A 25,987-nucleotide genomic window follows, 5' to 3' on the forward strand; every position below is an offset into this window, starting at 1 on the left:
TCTTCCAACCTCCACTTGTGGGTGCTCGCTCTCTCTCTCTCTCTCTCTCTCTCTCTCTCTCTCTCTCTCTCTCTCTCTCTGTGTGTGTGTGTGTGTGTGTGTGTGTGTGAAATATAATTAAATACTAACAACTTACAAAGCAGTCTGGAAGCTGAACACAGTGGCCCACTTCTGAAACCCCAGTGCTGGGGAAGCAGAGGCAGAGGCAGGAAGGGTCTAACATTTGAGGCAACTCTTGGTTACACAAAAGAAACATCTCACAAAACAAGAAACAGAAAAATGGTTTTGCTAACTTGAATCAGCTGTTTTTCTTTCTTATGCCACCAGGGAAAGGGACAATTACCAGGCAGAGGCTGGGAGACAATCCCTCAAGCCAGCTTGCACTGACTAATCCAAGATGATTGATGATTGACTATGGTGGTTAAACAGCCTAAGAATCAAATCCAGATTATTGTGTCATTTTCCAAATCATACTTCCTGGACTTCCAGCCTGCCCTGATTTTAAAAATGAGACTGTACTTTTGAGAAGGCAGACAGCCATCCCCACTAGCAGTGTTATTTCAGGGGAGCTGGGGTGATCTCTCCCAGTTGTCCCTTAGTCCTTGTCTTCAACATTCAAATCAAAAAGTTAGATTTTAGAGATCTTTTGTGTTAGCTTCAAAAAATCAACCCCCAAACCAAAGAGGAAGAGGGGTGATGTGAGGTACCCTAATAGCCACCACTGGTACAACTGTTGGACTTGGTGATTTTAAGACTTTGTAGATCCGACTAAGAGGCTCCCTCCCTCCCTCCTTTCCTTCCTCCTCCTCCTCTTCCCCCTCCTCTTCCTCCTCCTCCTCTTCTTCTTTTCTCTCTCTCCTTCCCTCCCTCTCTCTCTTCCCTTCCCTCTCTCCCTCCTTCCTTCCCTCTTTCCCCCCTTCCCCTCTTCCTTCCCTTAGTCCCTCCTTCCCCTTCCCTTCTTTCCCCCTCTCACTGTGGACCTCACTGTGAAGCCCCAGTTGGCCTTGAAGTTGTAACAGCCCACTCGCCTCTGCCCTGCCTCCCAGTTCGTGGGTCAGTTAAGCACCATCATGTCCCACTTTTGCTATACTTGTTTCATTGTTGCTGCTGTTGGTGTTTAATTGTTTGTGTCGGTAGCCCAGGCTGGCCTTGAACCCAGGGCAATCCTCCTGGGTTCTTTCTCTGTGATATGCATCACCTGCCCAGGTGCTTTGAGCCCACATATAAGTCACTCAGCATCCTTGGTCTGTTGGCTTAAGGTGCAGCGACCTTTACTCCACCTCAGCCGCATCCTCCCCTAGGCGCACCTGGGACCTTTGTTTCTTTTCGACTCCACCTCTGATACTGAATTCCAGAAAGTTGCTCTCTGACCACAGCCTTCCACAGCTCCCACATGGAAGCCTCCACTTGGCCTTTGAGCCACCCGAGTTCTCCACCCATCAGTGTTCTCCACCCACCAGGTGACTGCCCGGAGGTTCCCTCTAACTATCTCTGTCTTTATTGAACCTGTCTCTGTGCCACCACAGGCTTGTCTGCTTTTGCTTTGGCAGGCTCTTATGTAGCTCGAGATGGCCCATATCTCCTGATCTTCCTGCTTTAACCTGGACTGTCTTGCCACTGATGTCACTATCTTTGCCCCTCTGGTTTCCATTTCACCCCAACTCCACCCCTCCATTTGTCCTCTTAGTCCCTGCACTCCCACTGCTTGAAGACTACAGAGAAATCATGTGATTGTAGATTGGTTGGGATAGTGTTTAATCCTGAGTACCATATAGACTGGGCTTGGTGATACCTGAGAGGTGGGAGCAGAAAAATGAAAAATTCGTGGTCATTCTTGGCTATATAGTTAGTTACAGGCTAGCCTGGGCTACATGAGATAAAAGTGGGGGCTAGGGAGATGGTTCGGTTGGAAGATACTTGTTGCCCAGTCATGAGGACCTGAGTTCACATCCCTAGCATCCACATTAGAAATGAAGCATAGTGGCTTATATCAGTAATCCCAGTACTGGAGAAGCAGAGACGAGGGGATTCCTGGGACTTGCAGGCCAGCCAGTCAAGCCGAAGAGGTATGTTCTGGTTCAGTGAAAGAAAGAACCTGCCTCATAAACAAACATGGGAGAGCACCAAGAGAGGAAGATACTCTGCATCAGCCTTCGGTCTCCACACACACATACATAAATGTGCACAGGTACCTGCACACAAACATACACACATGAACATCCATGGTTGTACTCAATGCACATACATACACACACGTGTGCACGCACACAGTTGTGAAATAACTGTTTCTGCCTTCGATTCCTATTCCTCAGAGCTCTAGAGTCCTTTGGCAAATGTTTTGCTGGCCTTTTCCTTATTCCTCATGGAAGATTCCATTGTCAACTCCCTGCTCTACTGACCCCTCCCGACTCGGAAAAGGATGCTGGCTGTACCATAGGTATAAACAGGCAGAAATATGGCTTGCAGGTAGAATGCTGGCACCATTCCCTGCACTGCATACCGGAAACGAGACAAAGGAACTACCAAAGAACAATAACCAACCATAGCCGAGCACGGTGGTATACTTGGGAGGCACAGGCAGGTGGATCTCTATGAGTTCAAGGCCAGCCTGATCTACAGAGTTCCAGAGTAGCCAGGGCTACACAGAGAAACCCTGTCTCAAAAAGCAAAAAAAAAACTATTAAAAAAAAAAAAGAGAGAGACTGTCTCACAAGTTTATTAATTAATTAGTTAATTTGTTAAATAAACAAACAACCAGAAAGGAATGAGAAGCCTTCTATTTGCATGCCCATGGAGCAGAACCTTCTGTAATTGGCCTGAAGAAAGACACTTGTGCCTTTCCCTTTGGCTGCCAGACAGTTGAAGCATAGAGCATACGAAATTGGGATTCCCCTAGGAATCTCACGCTAGGAGAGGGTAAAAGGCTGGAGCCTAGTGCTAATCCGAAATGAAACTGGTCTCAGAAACAGATTTCCCACAGGTCTGAACACTTATCAGAGAGCCTGGAGCTGAGACAATGTGGGGTCCATCACGGTGAGACCACACCTTGACTAGAATTGTTTAGTGTAACTTGTCTTCTATTGAAACTGAACCTCCAGAAGATGGAGTTTCCTAAACTTCTTGGGGTTCACTGGACTCTTATTTGTTCTTCTGATGATGTGGCTACAACGAAACAAACTTCGTTCTCTGGCTTTTCCTGTTTCTCGTCTCTTTAGTTGGTCTCTTGAGTGTGGGTGGCTGAGTGCAGCTTGAGGTGCCAGGGAAGACTCTGACCTTAACACCTGCTAACACTTCAGCATCTTCTTCTTGAAGGCACCATATTGTTTATGAATGGCCCCAAAGCCTTAACAGTTTTTATGACCAAAGAATGGCCAGTCTTTTCCCCCAACTAAGTAGACAGGCCTTGGCATCTCATGAGAGCTCACTACTGTGACTTCTGGCTGGCATGCATGTTATCTATGTAGTTCAACAACATAAGTCTCCTTCACTGATGCTGGGATTACCCATGTGTCCCATCAGCTCCTTCAAGAATGCTGCAGGGATGTGAGGAGCCGCATTTGCCATTAAAAGATGGCGCAGGCTTCTGCTTCCTGGTTCTTCACGGAAGCTTTACTTGAGAATGTGCCTGCGCATGGCACGAAAACCGAGTATGACAATTGGATGAAAGATTTGAGCCAATGAGGGATCTGCACGTCTCCCAAAGCTCTATTTAAGCAGCGGGCTTTCTGAGCTTGGCGTCCTTCCCCTTTTCTCCATCTTGAAGAGCTATTCAATAAATGCTGTCAGAAGAATCCTGAGTGTGGCGTTCTCCTTATCGGCGAGGCTGTGCGCTACATTTGGTGCCGAAACCCGGGATGAAGCATCTCGGAGTTTTGACCAGTCACGAAGGACCCTGTTGGCTTGCAGAGGATTCAGAACTGGCGGAGCGGAGAGTCTAGACGCTTTTCTGCAAGGTATGGTGGATCTTGTTTGGCTTAACAACAAGATAGCCTATCAGAAGCAGAAAAGGGAGAGAGCGCTAATAAAATAGAAAAGAAAACTAGGATAGAGAAGAAAACTAAGAAGGAAAGGCTAATTTGGACAGAGCCTCAATGTTTGAACTCCAGTAAGCGGGATACAGTGGAAGACACCCTGCGCTGGAGAACCAGTCAACTGACAGAGTCTCAATGTTAGAGCTCCAGTAAGCGGGATACAGTGAAGGACACCACAGGAATTGGAAGCGGTCATCCTCACTCCTGCGCTGGAGAACTAGTCAACTGAAGGAGCTGGCTGAATTCAGAAGTGAAACAAAGGTGATTGTATAGTAACGAAAATGGGGCAAGAAATAAGTGAGTAAAAACAGATGAAAAAGGCTTTAAAGACACAAGGAATAAATAGAAGGCTGCTCTAGACAGAGAGCTAAGCAGAATGATAATGTTAATTGATTTAACTTTCAAAATGGGTGTGACTCTGAGGTATATAGTTATATTTTTCTGGATAAAAACTCAATGTAAAGGTTTTTCTGATTACTGGCTTAAGGAAAGGCTAATTTGGAAAAAAAGGTTTTTCTATGAGTTTTCTGATGAGGTCATTAAGGTAGTGGTTATGTCTTCCAGAATTATATGGATCAGACATGACAGAGGTAGGCCTCCAGAACACTAGATTCCAGAGAATCAAAATAATTATCTTGATACTAAAACTTGTTTTGAGATTTGTATATTGCAGAATACACAGCTTTGGAGAATGAATCTTATCACCTGCATGTTCACTGATGCCCTGAACTTCCAGCTGGATGCAGTTAAGACAGACTTCAGATGCTTTCAATTTACCCTTTCCCTCATCCCTCTTCTAATATCTCAACACCCATGTTCAGCTTGACTCGCTTGGATTTCTCCCTGACCCAGGGATTCTCCTCGTGGATCTCTTTGGTCTTTTCTTACTTTAAGGAATGGGTGGGGGTAGGGTTATTTGGCTGCATGATCTTTGGGGGAGTGCTGTTTACCCTCTGGTTGCTCTGCAAATTCAAACAACAACATCAAAAGGATAAGGTGGTGATCACGCAAGCATTGCTTGCCGTGGAGCAGGGAACATTCCCTCAAGCCTGGTTGAATCTGCTTAAACAATGAGACACCATCACTTAACAGGATATCCTGAGGGCTCGTGTTCCCATTGCACCAGGTATCCTAGTGGTGGTCCTCCACACTTCCCGGGGCTCAGGTTCCCATTGCACAGGATAAAAGGTGTGGAGGGTCTTGTACTGTTTAACTGCCTTGAACGTCTATCGGTAGAACGGTGGGCTAGATCGGCAACCTAACAGCCCTCGATTGTTGTTGCAGTTTAATAAGGAAGGGGGAGATGTGAGGAGCCGAATTTGCCATTAAAAGATGGCGCAGGCTTCTGCTTCCTGGTTCTTCACGGAAGCTTTACTTGAGAATGCGCCTGCTCATGGCGCGAAAACCGAGTATGACAATTGGATGAAAGATTTGAGCCAATGAGGGATCTGCACGTCTCCCAAAGCTCTATTTAAGCAGCGGGCTTTCTGAGCTCGGCATCCTTCCCCTTTTCTCCATCTTGAAGAGCTATTCAATAAATGCTGTCAGAAGAATCCTGAGTGTGGCTTTCTCCTTATCGGCGAGGCTGTGCGCTACACAGGGATATCTCAGTCTAAAACAGAGAACTGCCCCCCCACCTCAGCCTCCTCCAAGCCTAGCCTACTTTGGGGTTTGAAAAGTTATAGTAAACTTAATATCTAAATCCCAACAAGAACACAAGCCTCAGATATCTTTGACCTAGCCTCAGTTACAATTGCAGTTGTGTCTGAAGGGCCACGTGTTCGCACTCAGCAGCGGGAATGCTGGGAGTTTTCGATGTTCAGAGTGACATTTTAAGTTTACAGAACAGTGAGCTGGCCATTGTATATTGCCATAGATCTCAGGATTAAAGATGGATAATCCTGACCACGCAGCTATCTGAAGCAACAACATTAATCAGGCTGGGGTGAAGGTCCCATCCTGACAGACCTGCATTCCTTATCATGATGAAACCGATCCTGGCTAGTCTGCTTTTAAAGTTCCCAGCCATGTGTTGGCATTTGTAACTACAACTATTATTGTATCTCTCTTTATCTTAAGATGGTAGTTAACTCTTGCTTTCTTGATGTCTTGAGAAACTTTATTTTTTTCATTGTTTGTTTGTTTTTTTTTTGTTTTTTTGTATAGCCCTAGCTGTCCTGGAACTCACTCTGTAGACCAGGCTGGCCTGGAACTCAGAAATCCGCCTGCCTCTGCCTCCCAAGTGCTGGGATTAAAAGCATGCACCACCACCGCCTGGCTATTTTTTTTCATTGTTATTGGAGGTTAAATTTTAATTTTCTTAAAACTGTAACTGATCTTATTGTAATTATCTCAATAAGGGTAAAGTAGTTGGGGGATTCTCTTGGGAGTGGGAAAGGGGTATTTATTTTCTTTTCTTTATGAGTTATGATTACATAACAAATGATGGTTGTATTAAAATTTTCCCAGTGCTTTTTGTGGTACACACACACACACACACATGTGCCAGATGTGGTGGTATACATCTGTAGTATTGGTACTTGGAAGGAAGAAGCAGAAGTAGTACTTGGGAGAAAGAGATTAGGAATTCAAGGGTAACTTCAGCTGTACAGTTAAGTTGGAAGCCAGCCTGGGTTATATAAGATCCTGTCCAACACACACACACACACACATAAAAGCAGAAAAAGGTACAGTGGCGCCTCATGTGGCTGTCCTCCAGCTTTACGAAGAAGTTGCCATATGTTTCGGAAACATTCTAAAGACAGCACCAGCCCCCAGCCTTACAGGTTACTATGCATAACCTGCTCTAGCCCCAGTCTGAGGCCTTAGAGTGAGTATATGTATTATTACCTTGATTTTCCTTTGCTTCTCTGTTTTCTTATGTGTCTGTTTAAAGACGTTTATTTACATGACTTGTAAATACGCACTGCAATCCATCAAACACTGTGAAAGAGTTTCTAGATTTATTTTGGGGGCTTTGGTTGATTGGTTGGTTGGTTGTTTTTTTGTTTGTTTGCTTTTGTTTTTTGAGGCCGAGTCTCAGGTAGCCAAGGCTGAGGATGACCTAGAACTTCTGACTTTAGTCTGCACACCTTCCAGCTGCTGGAATTGCAAACATGTTCTACGATGCCAGCTTCTTTATTAATGTGGTGCTGGGGCTCAAACCCAGGGCCTCAAAAATGCTAGGCAAGTGTCTACCAAATAAGCTGTGTACTAACCTAGGTTTTCTCTGTCTTCCTTTCCTCCTGTCTTTTCTCCTCCTCCTCCTCCTCCTCCTCCTCCTCCTCCTCCTCCTCCTCCTCCTCCTCTTCTTCCTTCTTCTTCTTCTTCTTCTCCTTCTCCTTCTCCTTCTCCTTCTCCTTCTCCTTCTCCGTCTCCTTCTTCCTTCTTCCTTCTTCCTTCTTCCTCCTCTTCTTCTTCTTCTTCTTCTTCTTCTTCTTCTTCTTCTTCTTCTTCTTCTTCTTCTTCTTCTTCTTCTTCTTCTTCCTCTCAATCTCTCTATCTCTCTCTCTCTCTCTCTCTCTCTCTCTCTCTCTCTCTCTTTTAGGTAAGGTTTCTCTGTACAACCCTGGCTGACCTGGATCTCACTCTGTAGACCAGGCTGGCCTCAAACTCACAGAGATCCACCTGTCTCTGCCTCCTGAGTGCTGGGTTTAAAGGCATATTCCACCACTGCCTGGCCAGTTTTTTTTCCTTCATAAATTCCCCAGTCTTCAGTTAATAATATGTCTGCTTGTCTCTTTGAAATAACTAAGTCAATTGTTTTTTTTTTTATCCAAAAAAAAAAAAAAAAAACAAAAAAAAAAACCCAACAACAACAGCAACAAAACAGCACAAACCTCTAGGCCTGAGTTTTTCCGTAACAGCATCAACAGTAACAGATCGGTTTGAGTCACTAAAGACTTTTCTGCATGTGTCCTGATCCCATACAAATGTTTGTGTCTATTGTTAAGCCTTTGTGTCTCCTCTCAAATCTTAGCTATGTTTAATGTTGGGACTGTGACCCGGCAAGCCGTGTCTCTTTTGTTCTCTAGCTTCCTGTTAGGATCTTTGATGGCTTCCGGTTGGTTAACGGATCCCTTGAGTATCGCTGGAGCGCTCCCATCCTGCAGCTGCTGCTCCTGGCCCACAGTGTGTGAACCAGCATTAACAGTTCTCCCTTTGCGAACCCAGATTTTCCAAGCCCTGGGTTTCTGCGCAGCCATCTGTGCGTCCCACTTCCTCCTGGGTCTGGAACTTTCTCCCACACCTGCAAAGCAGAACGTCTTAGAAATACCCACATTGCCTCTATTCAAATCACAGATTTCTCTTCTCTGAAAGCGACCAACACAAATATATGCATATGTTAGACTTTTTCCTTCTCCTTGTGTATATATGCATGTATTTACAACAAATGCCACAACATCACGCATGCCCATCAATCTGCATATCTTTTCAGAACCACACATATAATAACATTGGTTAGTTTTGCTTGTTTCTTTTCTCTTCTCTTCTCTTCTCTTCTCTTCTCTTTTCTCTTCTTTTCTTTTCTACCATAGCTGGCCTGGAACTCTATATAGACCAGGCTGTCCTTAAACTCACAAAGATTCATCTGCCCTGCCTCTTAAATGCTGGAATTAAAGTTGTGTACCAGCCTTTAATACCCAGAGACAAAGGCAAGTAGATCTCTGAGTTCAAAGCCAGCTTGGGACAGAACAAGTTCTAGGTGAAGAAAAGTTTAAGTTTAAGTTCAGGTGTGGTGGTATATACCTTTGATTCCAGCATTCAGAGCCATGCAGATCTCTGAGTTCAAGGTCAATCTGCAGAGCAAGTTCCAGGTCAGCCAAGCTTAGGCAGTGAAGGAGTTGCAAAGCAGAAAGCTGGTGATGATGTAATAGAACAAGGGGCCATGCTCCAGCCTCAGCAAGCAGCAGAACTCAGCAGGTTCACCATGTGGCTCTGGCTTTAGAGTCAAGAACAGAATGAACTACAGGAACAATTGATGCTGGTTTGCTGGAGGTGGGAAATTAGCACTGATTAAAAAGAGACCAGCATCACTGAGGCAAAATCCTTTGGGAAGTGTTTTCTGAGAGCACAAAGAAGCTGTGTTCCAGAGATAACCAAGGTTGTACCTCGAGATGCAGCTGCACTTGGGAATGTGTAAGAGTCACCCAGGTGGTACTGGTTTTGAAGGCATGAAGGCGTCATGGAGAACAGCTGAGCCCACTGTGAGGGGGCCAGGGAAGGCCATTGGTGAAGGTGCAGCCTCAGTTGCTGTTGACGGCCCAAGACTGAAGGGAAGGTGCAAAGAAGCTGAGGTTTGGTGCCATGAAGAGAGCCTATGAGAGGCTATTGGTGAAACCTAGTTGCAGCAGAAGACCCTCGTATATTGGAGATGCCAGTATTGTGGAATGATCACCAAGAACAGCAGTCAGAAGTAGGGTGAAGTCAGTCAGAGCCTAGGGTGCTACAGAGGGCAGAGTTAGAGAGTGATCCAAGCCCTCTGGGTGAATCTAGAAGATCCCAGACACTGGAACAAGAAACTGCGAAGTTGAAGTTGCCTTGGAGACCCCAAGATGTTCGAGATGCCAGAGCCATGGGACACCTGCCAAGGAAAGCTGCTAACGGGGAGTGGAACCTGCCCAGGAGAAGGAAGTTTGTTGCTGTTAACAAAGATGAAAAAGGAGTTGGAGATCTGAAGACCACTTTGACATCAGCCATGGAGATGCAGAGTTTGGAGTTTGCCCAGCTGGCTTCCTGTCTTGCTTTGGGGGTTACAGTTCAATGATTGGATGAATCCCAGAAGAAACTTTGAGCTTCGGACTTTTAACATTGTTGAGACTGCTATAGTATATAGGGACTTTGGAAGTTGGACTAAATGTATTCTTTTATTACGTTATGGCTAGGTATGACCCCCATAGACTCCTGTGTTTGAACATGCCTATGGGGTCAAGGAGTGGAATGTGATGGTTTGTATATGCTTGGCTCAGGGAGTGGTTCTGATAGGAGGTGTGGCCCTATTACTGGAGTGGAGTAGGTGTGTCACTGTGGGTGTGGGCTTTGAGACCCTCCTCCTAGCTGCCTAGAAGCAGTTTTTCCTGTCTGCCTTCAGATGAATATATCGAACTCTCAGCTCCTTCTGCCCCATGGCTGCCTGGAAGCTGCCATGTTCCTACCTTGATGATAATGGACTGAACCTATGAACTTGTAATTAAATATTGTTTTTATAAGAGTTGCCCTGGACATGGTGTCTGTTCACAGAAGTAAAACCCTAAGACACCCTAAAAATAATTTTAAAACTTAATATAATACTAACATAGCTTTTCTTCTCCTTTAATGATACCCTAAAATTTGTATGGGAGAATGAATAGGAAGCATAAAGGAAAACACTGAAAGCTGGGAACAGCCGGAATTCCTTGTGGCCACAGCTACTTGGGAGACTGAGGCAGGAGAATTACTTGCATGCCTGAGATTGAGATCAGTTTAGGCAACATAGGAAGAACTTAAGTAAAATAAATGAAGATAAAAATAAGAGAGAGGGAGGGAGGGAGGTGAGAGAGAGAGCATCTACTCAGCCACACACTATAAAGCTAAACAGTGTGTGGTAAATGCATCATTTAGTTTGATGAGAAAGGGTTGTTGTATAGTATTGATTCAACTACAGAAAAGTGAAATCGAACCCTATATTTTATATATCTATAAACCTTTCTTTAATTTTTTTTTTTGAGACAGGGTTTCTCTGTGTTGTCCTGGCTGTCTTGGACTCACTCTGTAGACCAGGCTGGCCTCGAACTCAGAAATCCGCCTGCCTCTGCCTCCCAAGTGCTGGGATTAAAGGCGTGTGCCACCACTGCCCGGCTCTTTAAATTTTTAAATTACTTACTCATTTTATGTGTGGCTGTTTTGCTGTGTGGATGTCTGCGCAGCACATGTGTGTTTGGTTCCCGTCGAGGTCCGAAGAGAGCAGTGGATGGGAAGGAGCTGGGATTACGGATGGATGGTCGTGAATCACTGTGTAGGTGCTGGCAGTCAAACCTGGAGGCAGGAACCCAGAAGCAGATACTGAGGCAGAGCCCATGAAGGAGTGTTGCTAACTGGCTTTCTCTCATGGCTCTCCCACATCAATCATTAATCAAGAAAATGTTCCCACAGTCATGCCCACACTCCAATCTGAAGGAGACAATTTCTCATTTGAGGTTTCCTCTCTTCAGATGTGTCAAGTAGACAGAAACTAACCAGCACAGTGAAAGAGGGACTTGCTTGCTCACAGTCTCAGGGTAGAAGCCATCTTGGAGAGGAAGCTGTGGTGGGGAGTTGGGTGGCTGGGCTTAGGTGCTTTTTCTTTCATTTATGTATGTATTTACTTTTTATCTGGCACAGGTGTGAAACCCAGAGATCAATCTATTGGTCAATTAATCACTTGTGGGAATCTATGTAGGCCGCCAACCTTATGCGGCTGAATAAAACAGCACCGCAGAGTTGACGCAGCTGACTAAAACAACGCTGTGCTGCTTCAACTCTGTGGGCCAAGGACACACATTTGCCCGTGACAGCCGCACTGAGGCGGCAATCCAAGATGGCGCCTGCCTAGGCTCTGGTAGGAACTACCAGAGGCCTGTGCATGCCCAGTTCAATTTGGCTCCAGCCCCTCCCGAACGGGGCATGCGAATGAGGTACCACTAGGGTACCATGAACCTGACCAATCACCCCCTCCCGGGCGGGGGTATGCTAATGAGTATGCTAATGAGCCATTGCAAATTGGCCAATCGGACACCTCCACGTGCTTTGCCACACCCAGGGCTGGGGGTATATAAGCAGCCCGTTCTGGGAATTCGAGGCAGTCTCTCCCAGAAATCTAAAAGAACACTTCCAATAAAGGCTGTTGAGAAGGATCTGGTCTTCCTTGCTGATCTAGCGGGGGCGCGACAAATCTATTTTCTTCCACCATGTGGGTTCTGGGGATCAAAATCAGGTCTTTAGGCTGAACCTAAACTTAACTGAGTGGGATCTTGCCCCAAGGTCATCACTCCCTTAATTCAGTTTAATACCTTTGAACTCAGGATTCAGCTCCGTTACACGTCCTGGTGTCCCTTTAATACTCAAACCATATATTTTATATTTTTCTTTTCGAAACTTAACCAGAGAGCAAAGTCTCTGTTGGGCTTTTTTGAGACTTCCTTTGTTAATACAATTAATATACATCTCTTTACCTTAGCCTCAGGGAGACTCTTCAGTCAAGAACAAAAAGCAGCCACAGTCTTCATCAAAATTTCACAAGAACAGTCTCTTGGTCACATATTAAGCTTCTTCTCCTCTGAAACCTCTAGAGCCAGACTTCCACAGTTCAAATCACCCTCAGTAACAAACTCTTCCATATTCCTACTAGGATGGCCCATCAAACTCCACTTAAAGCAGTCCACTGCTTTCCAAATCCAAAGTCCCCAAATCCACATTCTTCCAAACAAAAGTATGGTTAGGCCTATCGTAGAATACCCCACTCCTGGTACCAACCTCTGTCTTAGTTAGGGTTTTTGCTGTGAACAGGCACCATGGCCAAGGCAACTCTTCTAAAAACAATATTTAATTGGGGTTGACTTACAGGTTCAGAGGTTCAGTCCATCATCATCAAGGTGAGAACATGGCAGCATCCAGAGAACTTACTCAGCTTAGTGTGGTTTCACTTGAGATTCCTGATTATATCTTTAAGAGGTCTATATTCAAATAAAGTCATATGTTGATGTCAAGAGTGGACATAAGTTATTGGGGGAGGGCAACTATTCATGACAGTGACCATTAGACTATTTCTGTGATGATAGCAATTCGATTTCACAGTGACATGGTTTCTTACTCTCCACCTTCTCATCCAAGCTACTGACAGTTATTAACAGTTATTACTATATTGCACAAAATATATTATATTTAATATATTATTATAGTTCATATATGACACATATGTATGCATACATATATGTATATAAGCATATAATACATATATACACACATTAATGCATATACATGCAATAATACACATATAATATACATATATTAATATATTATATATGATAATATATTACACAATATATAACAATTACTAGCAATTAGCAATTATTAATATATATAAAATATATATAACAACTATTAACAATTCTGCTACCGTAAAAGGCTCTTCCTTGCATCATTTTCTCTGGCCCACTCTGTTTGAAGTGCCCTTGCTGTCTCTTTTTGATGACTTCTCACCGTGTTTTACATTTTTCTGCCCAGGAGGATTTCTCATATCTTACCCAGCCTTGCCTTATTACCACATCCCATCTCATCTCTCCAGCTTACAGATTATACCCTAGATTTACCTCAACCACAGCAGAGATCCCACTGTCTACTGACTTCAAATGATGCTTCTTCTTCTTCTTCTCCTTCCTCTTCCTCCTCCTTCCTCTCTGTCTGTCTCTGTCTCTGTCTCTGTCTCTCTCTCTCTCTCTCTCTCCCTTCCTCTCCCTCTAGCTCTCTTTTTGAAACAGGGTTTGCTATATAGCTAAGGCTGGTCTTGATCCCAGTTTCCATCCTCCTAGTGTGATGATTAAAGGTATGCATCACCACACCAAACTGCCCCATTTCTTTTCTATGTCTCTTAAGTGAATGCTTTGCCACCCAAAGAGTAAGAAGCCAGCCATTTTATTTCCCTCTTTGTTTTGACTTGCTTTTGTTCTTTAGTGCTGAACTAGGTACCTAATAGGCACTTTACAACTGATTATAGAATGAGCAGATGAATGAGGGTCTTTGAAAATGTACATATAGTAAGAATCTCCAGGTGTTAAAATTGGTTTGCAATAACATCCACGATGAGTTCTTTATTCAGGTTTGTCCTTTACAGAGAATAATAACTATGTCTAAAGAAACTGAAGGAAGTACTCCATGAATATTGAATATTATATTACACAGTATTAAATTATCTCATTTAGTTTCTGTTACGTGTTTTGAAAACTCACTTTGATCTATCCATGGCTCTATTCATTTTGATTATCCTTAGATCACATAATGTGAAATTCTCGATTACAACCATAAATTTCAGTGATGAAATTACCATTTGAATGAGTTTGAATTTCATTTTAATAATGACTTTCAAGCAAATGATACAGAACCTTTTTTTCCCTAAAGAAAGAAAAACTTCCATTGAAATCAGAAGACGTATATTCCTAGCGCATAAAAGAACTAGAAATAGGAACTTAGAGAAAAGCGAAAAGCTAAATAGTATTGATTATGTTTGGATAACTCACCATTCCCTCAGCGTGTCAACTACACATGCACCTAAAATAAAATGAGGGCAGAAATTTTCTATTAGAAAACTGGGCCTGGTGACACACACCTATAACCAGAGCTACTTGAAGGCTAAGGCAGGAAGGTCAAAAGTTCAAGGCCAGCCGGGTGATGGTGGCACATGCCTTTAATCCCAGCACTTGGGAGGCAGAGGCTGGCTGATTTCTGAGTTTGAGGCCAGCCTGGTCTACAGAGTGAGTTCCAGGACAGCCAGGGCTACACAGAAAAACCTGTCTCGAAAAACCGAAAAAAAAAAAAAAAAAAAAAAAAAAAAGTTCAAGGCCAGCCTGAATTAGAGCAGGCACTCAAAGCCATTTTGGGCAACTTATCAAGATATTATTCAGAATAAAAAACAAATTAAAAATGGGGACGCTTTGAAAAAGAATCAGTTAGTGAGTCCTTGCCATGTAAGCTTGAAGACCTGATCCATTCTCTGATGTGCATATAAAAACAAAAGCAATAAAAATTAGGCATGGGCTTAAGAGCACACACTGTGTTTGCAAAGAATCAATGTGGCTCCTAGTGCCGGCACTGCACAGCTCACAATCACCTGCTACTCCAGCCCCAGATCTGATGCCCCCCTCTGAACTCTTTGGATACCTTCACTCACAGGTGTACATTCACACACACACACACAAAATAAAATCATCTTAGTTTTTAAAATATCTGAGCAGAGTGACAGGCATCTGTAATCTCAGGGCCAGGAAAGCAGAGGATCTCCAGGTATAGGGAGAAACTGTTTCTTAAAAAAATTAAGGTGGGGGGCTAGAGAAATGGCTCAGTGGTTAAGAACGCTGACTGCTCTCTTCCAGAGGTCATGAGTTCAAATCCCAGCAAACACATGGTGGCTCACAACCATCTGTAATGGGATCTGATGTCGTCTTCTGATGTGTCTGAAGACAGCAGCAGTGTACTCACATATAAAATAAATAACTCTTTAAAAAACAACTAAGGTGGAGGGTGGTTGAGGAAGATATCTCATAGTCACCGCTTGGCCCGAATATACATCACCACGCATAGGAAAACATACCTGCGTATAAACAATAAAATGGTTATGTTTATCTGAGTGGTGGAGCTGGGTGGGTGACATGTACAAATCCCTAGGTTCAATCCACAGTACTGAAGAAGGGGGAGGAAAAAAAGAAAAAATATCTCTTTTAATTAACCATTTGTTAAATAAAAGCCTTCGGAATTCCCAATGATTTCTTTTTCAGTTGACATACATGAGCAAGGATCATAGCCACATATAGCTGGCCACCTGGGTGGACTTGGTCAAGAGCTTCGGTGTGTTGAAAATGATCTTATATAAAAACGGACCATGTGCTGGTACAGGCCTGAAATCCCATCCCAAGGAAGGCCAAGGCAGAAGGACTGTGAGATGAAGACCATCTTAACATCTGTCTTAGTTAGGGTTTTATTACTGTGAAAACACACCATGACCAAGGCAACTCATATAAAAGTAAACATTCAACTGGGGCTGGCTTACAGTTTTAGAAGTTCAGTCCATTATCTTCAAGACAGGGAGCATGGCAGTGTGCAGACAGACATCCGTCGGAAATACCGAGAGTTCTACTACATCTTAATCCAAAGGGAGCCAGAAGCAGACTGTTTGGTGCACTGGAGGGAGTCTGAGCATAAGACCCACAAAGCCGCTGGGCAGTGGTGGCACACGCCTTTAATCTCAGCACTGGGGAAACAGAAGCAGGCAGATTTCTGAGTTTGAGGCCAGCCTGGTCTACAGAGTGAGTTCCAGGACAGCCAGGTATACACAAAGAAACCTTGTCTGGGGCGGGGGAAGACCCTCAAAGCCCCACCTGTACAGTGACATACTTCCTCCAACAAGCCACACCCACCTCAAGAAGGTCACACCTCCTAATAGTGCCACTCCCTGAGCCAAACATCAAACATACTCAAACCACCACAACATCTTAGGCTACATGGTGATTTTGAGACTACAAAAACTCTGACTAAACTACAAAAACTCTGACTAACTAAAAAAAAAAAAAAAAAAAAAAAAAAAAAAAAAAAAAAAGGCTAGGCAGTAGCTTTGTGGAAGAGGTACCACATGCAAGATCCTGGATCCCACAGGCTTCTGGTGAGAGCCCCTTTGCTGCATCACAGTGTCGTCACATGGGAGAACATGAGAAAGGGAGTGACCATGACCTAATGGTCAGACATGAAGCCAGATGAGTGGGCCAGGCTTGATCTTTTTATAAAAGCTCATTCTTTAATGACCTTGCCCTAGGCCCTATGTCTTTTTCATTGTTGGTCTTCTGAGCTCAGCACCCTCAAACTTTGCATATAGCTAAGTATAGCTTTGGATTTACCGTCCTCCTGCCTCTGTAAGAATCTCAGGTTTAAACTTACAAATTAACTGCCTCAGGACACATCCTGGGAGGAGCACATTCCATACACACTTTCTAGGAGAGGGGCCCAAGATAAGAGGTAATCAGGACGCTGGGCCCTTAATGTAATAAACCTGGGTAAACAGAAGCCACTTAGCTAACACTCATTGTCATAAAGATAATGTGCAAATCTGAGTTACCTGGAAACTGTTTGAAATCAGCCTTTGTGGCCAGGCAGTGGTGGCGCACACCTTTGATCCCAGCACTTGGGAGGCAGAGGCTCTGAGTTCCAGGCCAGCCTGGTCTACAGAATGAGTTCCAGGACAGCCAGAGCTACACAGAGAAACCCTGTCTCGAAAAACCAAAAAAAAAAAAAAAAAAGAAAAAAAAAAAGAAAAAGAAAGAAAAAAAAGAAAAGAAATCAGCCTTTGTGGTTATTGTTTAAGAGGTAATTGTATAATTGCCCTCATGAACTCTGTGAAAATGGTATAAAAACTGCTCTTAGCTTTGGCTCGGGGTTCCTCTTGCCTGCATGCTAGGGAACCCCAGTACACTGGTATCATCAATAAACCTCTTGTTATTGCATCGAGTCCGCTGTCCATGAGTGCCTCTGTGGGAGCCTGTCCCCAGTTTGGATCTTAGGGTCCAACACCTCCATCCCCAAGTGCTGAAATTAGAGGCTTGTGCCACCACATTCGGCCATAAACAGTTGTGTGAAATGCAAATTGTTAAACCCCTGGAAGGTGGCTGGACACAGGGCTTAGTGGATAAAGGCACTGCCAAGCAGGCCAAAGGCCCTGAGTCCCATCCCCAGAACCCACATATGTGGGAAGGAGAGAACTAGTGCCACAAATTATGTGCACAAATTCCTTTCCCTGTCTAACCCCCTCCCTCTCTCATCATCATCATCATAAACAATAATAAACTTAAATTTATTTAAAAACTACTGGCAAGGTCATTACACAGGTGGACTATTTTCCAATTAACCAGCTGATGGCAAGTGTGATAAACCTGGACAATTAAGTAGAGCAAAAACTGTTGGCAATCAAGTCTGGCACCAATGGATACCAAAATCGATGGTACAGTGGTGTTCCCAGGAGAGAAACACTGAGCTAGACTTTAGGCTCAGGAGTTCCTAGATAAACCCAACAATGAACAAAACCCAACTTAATTCCTCTTTTCTTGCCCTTTCTTTTTAAGGCAGTGTTCAGCTCTGCAGCTCTAACGTGTAAAGGCGACAAGGGCTCTGTAGTCCTGGAAGAGTCAATGCTCTAAGTGAGAGTTTGCTCTTGACTGTAGGAGCCAGGAGCCTGAAGTCTGCTGCCCCCACTGTGCTCCCTTAGTGAATGTAACTGCCTCGCTGTTAGAAAGAAACAATGTCTTAAATGTTCCTTTGGGGCATAAAAGTTGCAAGTCAACTAAAATGAACTGCTAAAGTCATTTTTTATTTTATTCTGTCTTATTTTTGAGGAACAGGTTTTACTGCATTGTCCAGAGTGGCCTTGACCTTTAGTTCCAGCTTCCAAAGTAGCCATGACTGCTTAGCCATGGGGCACCATCACATTTGTGTGCGTGTGCGCGATCGCGCATTCTGGTACCTTAGGATGCCAGAAGAGAGTCCTGGATCCTGTAGCGCTGGGGCACAGGCAGTAAGCTCCCAAAGTGAGTTCTGGAAACCAAAGTTGAGTCTCTACAAGGACCTCGGTGACTTTTAACCACTGAGCCATCTCTTTAGTATTGCTCTGGGTTTAGGGGGGAGGGTGTTTTGTTTTTAAGATAAGGTCTCATGTAACACAGATTCTCTCAGATGACTCCTGATCCTCCTGCCTCCACCTCTCCTGTGTTGGCCGGGAGGGAAGGGAGAACTCCCGGAGTGAGAGGCCGCCACCTGGCCACCTGTGTGCGAGGTGAGGCTTCCCTTCCTGATGTTAGGCACTGTGGAGGAAGAATGTGGGCCATAGGGGACAAGGAGAACAGGTCCCAAGAAGCTGATTCTCCACAGGGAAATCAGACGAAGAAGCTTGAGGTGTCTGCCAGGACTGGTGTCTGGGTTATGGAACCAGAATGTGGCTGGTTTGGCCCCTGAGAATTTGTTATGGTTGGTGGGCATGGAGGTGCGGATGGGGTCTCCTATGTCTCTCAGGCTGCTCTCAAGACTCATGGTTCAAAAGCTCCCCACACCACTATCAAGGATTTCAGAAAAACAAAACCAAGTCATCAGTTTGTCTTTCCTAGAGACAAAAAGATTCTTTGTTTCAACAAAAGAACAAAACACAGCTTGAAAGCAGAACTTGGAATGATAAAGGCCGAAACTGGACTTTTCCCAGTCCTCCAGTTGGATTGTTTCTGGGTCAGAAGATTTCTTTGTGTGGAGGAGAGGAACAAAAGATCTCCCTTGCTGATCACTCCCTGGATACCAGAACCTCAAATACTGAGCCAAGAATTTTTCATATTGCCTGCCTCAATTCCCACAGCAATTTTACCAGGTAGGGAATGGCTCTATTTTCCACGTTAGAGACTAGGGCGCTAAAATGAACACGAGGGGCCGCAAAGGTGGAGTCTTTGCCCGTCTTCCAAAATTTCGTCCCCAACCCATGTTGGTTGCACATGAGTACTTATAACACGTATCTGCAACCTCGGGGGCTCCAATGTGTTCTCCTGGCCTCTGAGGGCACCCGTATGCACATGGCAAACACAGGCATAAGCATACACATAAATCTTTTTGTTGTTTTTTGTTTTTTCAAGACAGGGTTTCTCAGTGTAGCCCTGGCTGTCCTGGAACTCACTCTGTAGACCAGGCTGGCCTGAAACTCAGAAATCCGCCTGCCTCTGCCTCCTAAGTGGTAGGATTAAAGGCGTGCACCACCACTGCCCGGCCACATAAATCTTTAAACTCATACAAAGAGTTAGATACTTGCCCAAAGTCACGTACACCACAAGGGACAAAGGTGGAATGTGAATCCCCGGAGGCTAACTCTCCCTCCTAAAGGCTCTGGCGCCTGAGGCTGAGGCTGTTTCTGGGAGTGGGGAAGGAAAGACCAGACTTTGTGGAATCTCAGGTGGGACGAGCCTAAGACTGATGACCTGAATGCCTGCAATGCCCTGTTTCTGTTTCCTGGACATGGGTTTCTTGTCTGGACAGTTGGTCTAAACTGGTCTTCCTGCTTAGTGAGGATAGAACAGAAAGGGAAGCCATGCAGTCAGGAAGTCTTCAGGGCAGGTGATGCGTTAATACCTCCGAGCAAGATGGAGGTTCAGCTCTTGACGCCAGGCTTTGACCCAGAGCAGAGCCCACCGCTCCACAGTGACAGACAGGAGATGTGGAGGGGAGAAGAGACCTGAGGTGATCCCTTCATCATTTCACAGGACTAACAGGGATCCCTTTCAAATGCCTGTGCCACCTCCCTTTCAAAGTAATATTTTTTAATCCTTACTAACATTATTATGAAGAAGTCCACTTTGCTCGCTCCCTGTAGCACAAATTTCAGTTTTTCTTGAGTTCCAGGAGAGACTTCTGCTACCTAGCTAAGCAGGGGACTTAGGCCGTGGTTGCTCCTGGGGGAAAAGAAGCCATACCTTCGGGGATTTGCTAGGAATCCAAGCTGCACCTGGGCAGTGGAGCAGTGGTAGCACTTGCGTTTTTAATCCCAGCATTTAGGAGACAGAGGTAGGCAGATCTCTGTGAGTTCGAGTCCACCCTGGTCTACAGCGCAAGCTCCAGGACAGTCGAGGTTACACAGAAAGGCCTTGCCTTGGTAATAAGTAAATAAATAAGTAAGTAAATAAATAAATAAAAAGAAACAAACAAAAGAATCCCAGCTGCTGTGCATGACAGTATCTGCCTGTAATCCCAGTTCCTGGGCAGCAGAAGCAGGAGAATCTGGAGTTCAAGGCCAGCTTCAACTGCAAAGTGGGTCAAAAAAAGCTCATACAACAAAATACAGCACCCAGGCCCAGGTGTTCAGCCAGCTGGAGAGTATATTCCCTCTAGCTGTTTTTTTATGTAGTTGTTGAAAATAAAAATAAATATTTATTTTTTAAATTTTGCATCCATGATCTTTTTTTTTTTTTTTTTTTTTTGGACCGATGGCAAATTCTGGAGCAACGGAGATCCCGAGAGTTGCAGAGACAGCCACAGGGTGGCCCCTTCAGACTAGCTTCGATATCGGGACATGCCTTGTTAGGTTCTTCAGTCTTCGGGTTGTTTCAGACTTGATTTTCTTTTCCCTAGCAGGGATCACAGGCTCCCTGCACCACTTATCTCTTCCTGTATAGTCCCTTCTACAACTGGAGCTTTTTAGTTGGCTTTCTCTTTGGTTTTGTTTTTTCACATCAGTACACTAAAGTGACTTTCCACAGGCCTCAGTCTGATAAGACGGTCCATTCCGTTTGAAAGCAGCTTTAGAGCAATGAGAACCCTAGTGGCCGGAAAGCATCTTCTCAACCACTTCCCTCACTAAAACTCCGAGCAGCTAGAGCTCCTTGGAGAAAAGGTTGTTTTCAAAGATGATCGAATTCATCTTTGAAGGACTCAAGAGTCTACCTAGGGAGGTAATTCAGTGGCAAAGCTTTGGTCTAGCAGTTTGAGGTCCTAGATTTGATACCTACAATACCACAAAGACAATAAGTTTAGCAGCCTGCTGGGGGTGTGTAGGGCCGTGAAGAGGGGCTTGGTTTTGGTTGAAGCGCTGGCTGGAAAGCCCGGAGACCCGACAGGTGTCCATTGCCTGTAACCGACGGGCATCACAGCCTCTGTGCCTAACTTCCCGCCTGGAGGAACTTTCAGCATTTCCAGCCACCCTACCCACAGGGGTGGAGCAGTCCTTTAACCCCAACACTCAGGAAGCAGAGGTGTGTGAATCTCTGAGTTTGAGGCCAGCCTAGGTAGCACAGCCAAGGCCACACAGGGAAACCCTGCCTTAAGGCCCCACTTCCCCACCCTTGAACAAGCTGTCATTGGCCAAGAATGGTCAGCTAGGGAATCCCCAAGCATAAGTACTGCAGGGGATACAGCACAGGGTATTCAAAGTCATGCACTTAGAAGAATCCTTCAGCTAGCCAGTCACCTTAGACACCCATGAACTAAGTCGTTAAAACTGGTGAAGACAGCAAGGAAGTAGTCTGCTTCCTAAATTTCCTCTACATGCTGTACCTCAGGGTCTAATGCTCTCTTGGCAAATTTTCCACTTAGAAGAATAACTAAAAGGCCGGGTGCAGAGATGGCTCAGCGATCATATTCACCCCCATCACTCTCCCATCCCCCTCCACTCTTGTTGATCCCCTTTCCTCTTTCCAAACAGTGCCCACTTCTACCTTTATTTCGTCTTGTTGTTCTGATGAACTTTATTCCTTCTTGTTGTTCTAATGGGTCTCATTAAGGTTTCTCGGAGTAGCATAGGCAAAGACCTTTACAGCAGCTTGGCCACTTTGCAACCCACTGAAGACAAGTCACTACTTCCCAGCAAGCATTAACTATCAATAACTCCTGGGTAAAGAAAGGGGCCTGTTGAGTCCCTTCCACTCCATGAGAGGATGTGGATGGGCCCATCCTTGTGTAGCCCTTAGGAAGGTACCACAGCCCCGGTGTGTATAAGAATGCAGTGGGGGCTGTCCAGATGGGGCAGTGCAGAACTCTGTGTAGTTAAGGTGGGGCATAGCCCACTCCTTGAGAAAGAGAGAGTTAATCAGGAGCTGGAATGAGCCTCGTTTGTCTTTACCGTAAGATGGCTTTTAAGCCTAAGATGGAGGCAGACTTGTTCTTTACATTAGAACTCCCAGCATATGATCGCAATTGCTTTAAATGCCCAGTCTGATACTTCTGTAAAACCCTTGCTGTGTCTCACCCTCACGCAGTGCTAGGAATTCAACCCAGCACACAGTAGGCAAGTGCTTTACCACTGAGCTATACCCAAGCTGTCCTGTAGGGTTCATGTCGTTATTGTTGTTGCTAACATTTTGTTTTTACTTTTTTTTTTTTTTTTTTTTGATTGATTGATTTGGAGTGTGTGTATGCGCCACAGTGCATGTGTGGAGGTCAAAGGACAGCTTGATAGAATCAATTCTCTCCCACTGTGTGGGTCACAGGGACTAAACTCGGATCATCAGGCTTGGCGGCAAGCCCCTTTACCCACAGTCATCACACCGACTCTGCCTTGTGATTTCTTCTTTACTAAGTTTCACACTTGGGCAGTGGTGGCGCACACCTTTAATCCCAGCACTTGGGAGGCAGAGGCAGGCGGATTTCTGAGTTCGAGGCCAGCCTGGTCTACAGAGTGAGTTCCAGGACAGCCAGGGCTACACAGAGAAACCCTGTCTAGAACCCCCACCACCACTCCCCCCCCCAAAAAAAGTTTCACACTCGGCATACAGAGTAGTGGCTTTCATTATGACATATTCATACCTGTGATGTTTTGGTAGCCAGACCTAAAGTATTGGGTAAAAGGGACTTCCTTAGCTAGGTCTTTCAATAGGTCTTTTGCAGTGTTAAGACTTAAAAAAAAAGGGAAGTCATATGATTGGCTGTCAGAACAATAATCCTCACCACCACCGCCCACACACACCCAAGCCAACCATTCTAAGCTTTTGTTGTTGTGTTTAAGAAGGACCCATGTAGCCCACACTGGCTTCACACTTTGTAAAGCCCAAACTGGCTCTGGACTCTGCCTGCTCTCACCTCCAGCTCCCAAGTACCAGGAATACAGGATTCACCACCACTTCCCGCTTGTCCCTAAGCCTCTCTGAGCTGTACTATGGGCTGTCTAGCATGACTGAGGTTTCCTTTCCAATCTCCAACATGGAAGGCATGGGCTGGCCAGAGTGGCATGGTTAGGGAACTGGTCCTACCTTCCCACAGCAGCTTTGATTAAAACCCCCAGGTTAGGTCCTCTCACCTAGGGTTTCCTGACCTTGTTAAGGACAGCATTCTCTGACTACTTAAAAACAGTTCCTCTCCCTTCCTGCAGGGGGCATGAGAGGCTTCTTCTGATACTTAGGAGAAATTACGAAGGCTGGAGGAGGAGAGCTAAGTGGAGTATTTAACTCTGACACCCACCCACCTCAATTGTACCAAGTCAGTCTATTTCAGACTTAGTTTTCCTAGGAACGCTGACACTGGCTCGTGCGGACGAGTTTCAGCCAGGCTATAGCAGTGCCCCAGCAGGGTTGCTCTGGGAGAGCAACAGTTTATCCTGTTCCCCTCCCAGTACCTTCTGCCCCTGCCTTTTTTTTTTCCCTATTTACTTTACTTTTGAATTATGTGTATGGTTATTTTATAAGTGTGGATATGTGCTTGTGAGCAGGTGCCTGAGGCTGCCACAGGCACGGGATCCCCTAGAGCTGGAGTGACATGCAGCGGTTGGAGCAGCTGAACGTGAGTTCTGGGAACCGAGCCTGTCCCCCACAAGAGCACCCCTTGCTATTAAACTGTTTTTCCAGTCCTTTCTAACCTTAAACCCTGCTTACAGAGCCAAGAAATTAGGTCAGCATGATGAATTCCAATCTCTCTCTCTCTCTAATATATAGATAGAAACATAAAGATAGATATCTATAGGGATCTCTATATAGCAAGATAGATAGATAGATAGATAGATAGATAGATAGATAGATAGATAGATGGATGGATATAAGCCTGGCAGTGGTGGCGCATGCCTTTAATCCCGGCACTTGGGAGGCAGAGGCAGGTGGATTTCTGAGTTTGAGGCCAGCCTGGTCTACAGAGTGAGTTCCAGGACAGCCAGGGCTACACAGAGAAACCCTGTCTAAAAAAAAAAAAAAAAAAGAAAAGAAAAAGAAAGGAAAGAAAGGAAGGAAGAAAGAAAGAAAGAAAGAAAAAGAGAAAGAAATAGATACAGATATCTTCAAGCAAGTGATCCTCAAAAAAAAAAAAAAAGGTATTTTGGTGGTGTAAACTGGAGCAGGAGGGTTAAAGGAGTTAAAAAATGTGTCATTAAAACAGCAGTGACATAAAAACAGGTTCAAAGTCATTAGTAACAGAAGCTCAAATTAAAGCCTTTGCAAGATAATGCTGATTTATTTATTTATTTATTTATGTATTTATTTTCTTTCTAAAAGCCTCAACAGACCTGGAATGTGTTATGTAGATCAGGCTGGCCTCCACTACGCAGAATTCCTCTTACCAATATGCCTCCCCTCCCCGAGTACAAGGATTACGGTGTGAGCCGCCACCCCCAGCAGTACTTAGCATGCAAATTCAGTATACGTTAAAATAATTAAAAAACAAACAAAACTGACCTGCGGAGCGGTCTAGGTGGCTGTGCAGATAAATGATCTTTGAGCCTGTGGATAGAAGTTGATCCCTAAATCACGTGTTGTTGGCGCGGGGAACTAACTCTTGCAATCTGGCCTTGGACTGGTTCTGCAGCACGTGTGTGCTCTGCTCCACCCATCCCCGCCTACTAGATGTATGTAATAAAAATTTCAAGAGATAAACTCTGATAACAGTGAAACAGCAGACTCGGGAAGACCACAGCCCAAGTCTATAGCCACAGTGGTAGGGCGGGGTCGGGTTGTTATTCCAGGAGTTAGTTTCGGTCCCTGCAATTCTGCCTCTGGGACTGAGCTGAGCCCACTATGCTCAGATCTCCTGCAAGGTATTTACTGGGAGAGCCACTCAGAGCTAGCAGCCATAAGCTCAGAGACTTTTTTAAACAGTCCCTTTCGGCATCTGGTGAAGACAGGCTAGAGGAGAACCGGGTTTCTATCATCTATCCATGACCTCGTTCTGAGATCATCAGGTCAGATGCTGGAAGGGTCATACATCTCTGGACTGTGTCCCTCATCCACATGCTGTAAGGAGAACAAGACTTATCTCCCTTGAGGTGCTGCCTTTGTGGTGATCTGTTAGTTTGCAGACCTAAGAAATACACTTTGGGCTTTCCTGCAAAGGACACTGAAATACCTCTCTTCTCAAGTATACCCCTCAGCTGTGGGGCCCAGCCTCCAACCCTGGGTGATGTGAATAAGAATAGCCCCATAGGCTCTTATATTTGAATCCCTAGTCATTAGGGATTGAGGAGGATTAAAGGGTGTGGCCTTGTTGGGAAGAAGGGTACCACTGGAGGTGGGCTTTGAGGTTTCAAAAGCTCATGGCAAGCCCAGTCTCTCCCTTTCTGGTACAGATCAGGGTGTGCCTCTCAATTTCTCCAGCACAATGCCTGCCATGCCTGTCCCCAGGCTTCCAAACAAGTTATTAAGGAACCAACCATCTGAAACCAAGCCCCCATCAAATGGTTTCCTTTATAATTGCTGCCTTGGTCGTGGGGTCTTCTCAAGGTGATAAAACAGAGACTCCAGCAGGCTCCA

General features: G+C 44.9%; 1 long non-coding RNA gene across 3 annotated transcripts; it reads right to left on the reverse strand.

Moving 5' to 3' along the window:
- Positions 1–2,710: 2,710 nt before the first annotated feature.
- Positions 2,711–25,043, reverse strand: LOC143435089 (uncharacterized). Of its 3 annotated transcripts, none has more exons than XR_013105075.1 (7): positions 24,917–25,043; positions 15,808–16,008; positions 14,282–14,312; positions 12,610–12,721; positions 10,894–11,045; positions 7,871–8,280; positions 2,711–3,990 (listed from the first exon to the last, which is right to left on the reverse strand). It is a non-coding gene; the product is annotated as an uncharacterized LOC143435089 (long non-coding RNA). The 3 variants fall into 3 exon arrangements; XR_013105074.1 differs by having other exon boundaries at positions 6,882–8,280; XR_013105073.1 differs by lacking the exon at positions 2,711–3,990 and having other exon boundaries at positions 6,148–8,280.
- Positions 25,044–25,987: the final 944 nt, after the last annotated feature.

The sequence above is a fragment of the Arvicanthis niloticus genome, chromosome 19 (assembly GCF_011762505.2).
Source record: "Arvicanthis niloticus isolate mArvNil1 chromosome 19, mArvNil1.pat.X, whole genome shotgun sequence".
NCBI lineage: Eukaryota > Metazoa > Chordata > Mammalia > Rodentia > Muridae > Arvicanthis > Arvicanthis niloticus.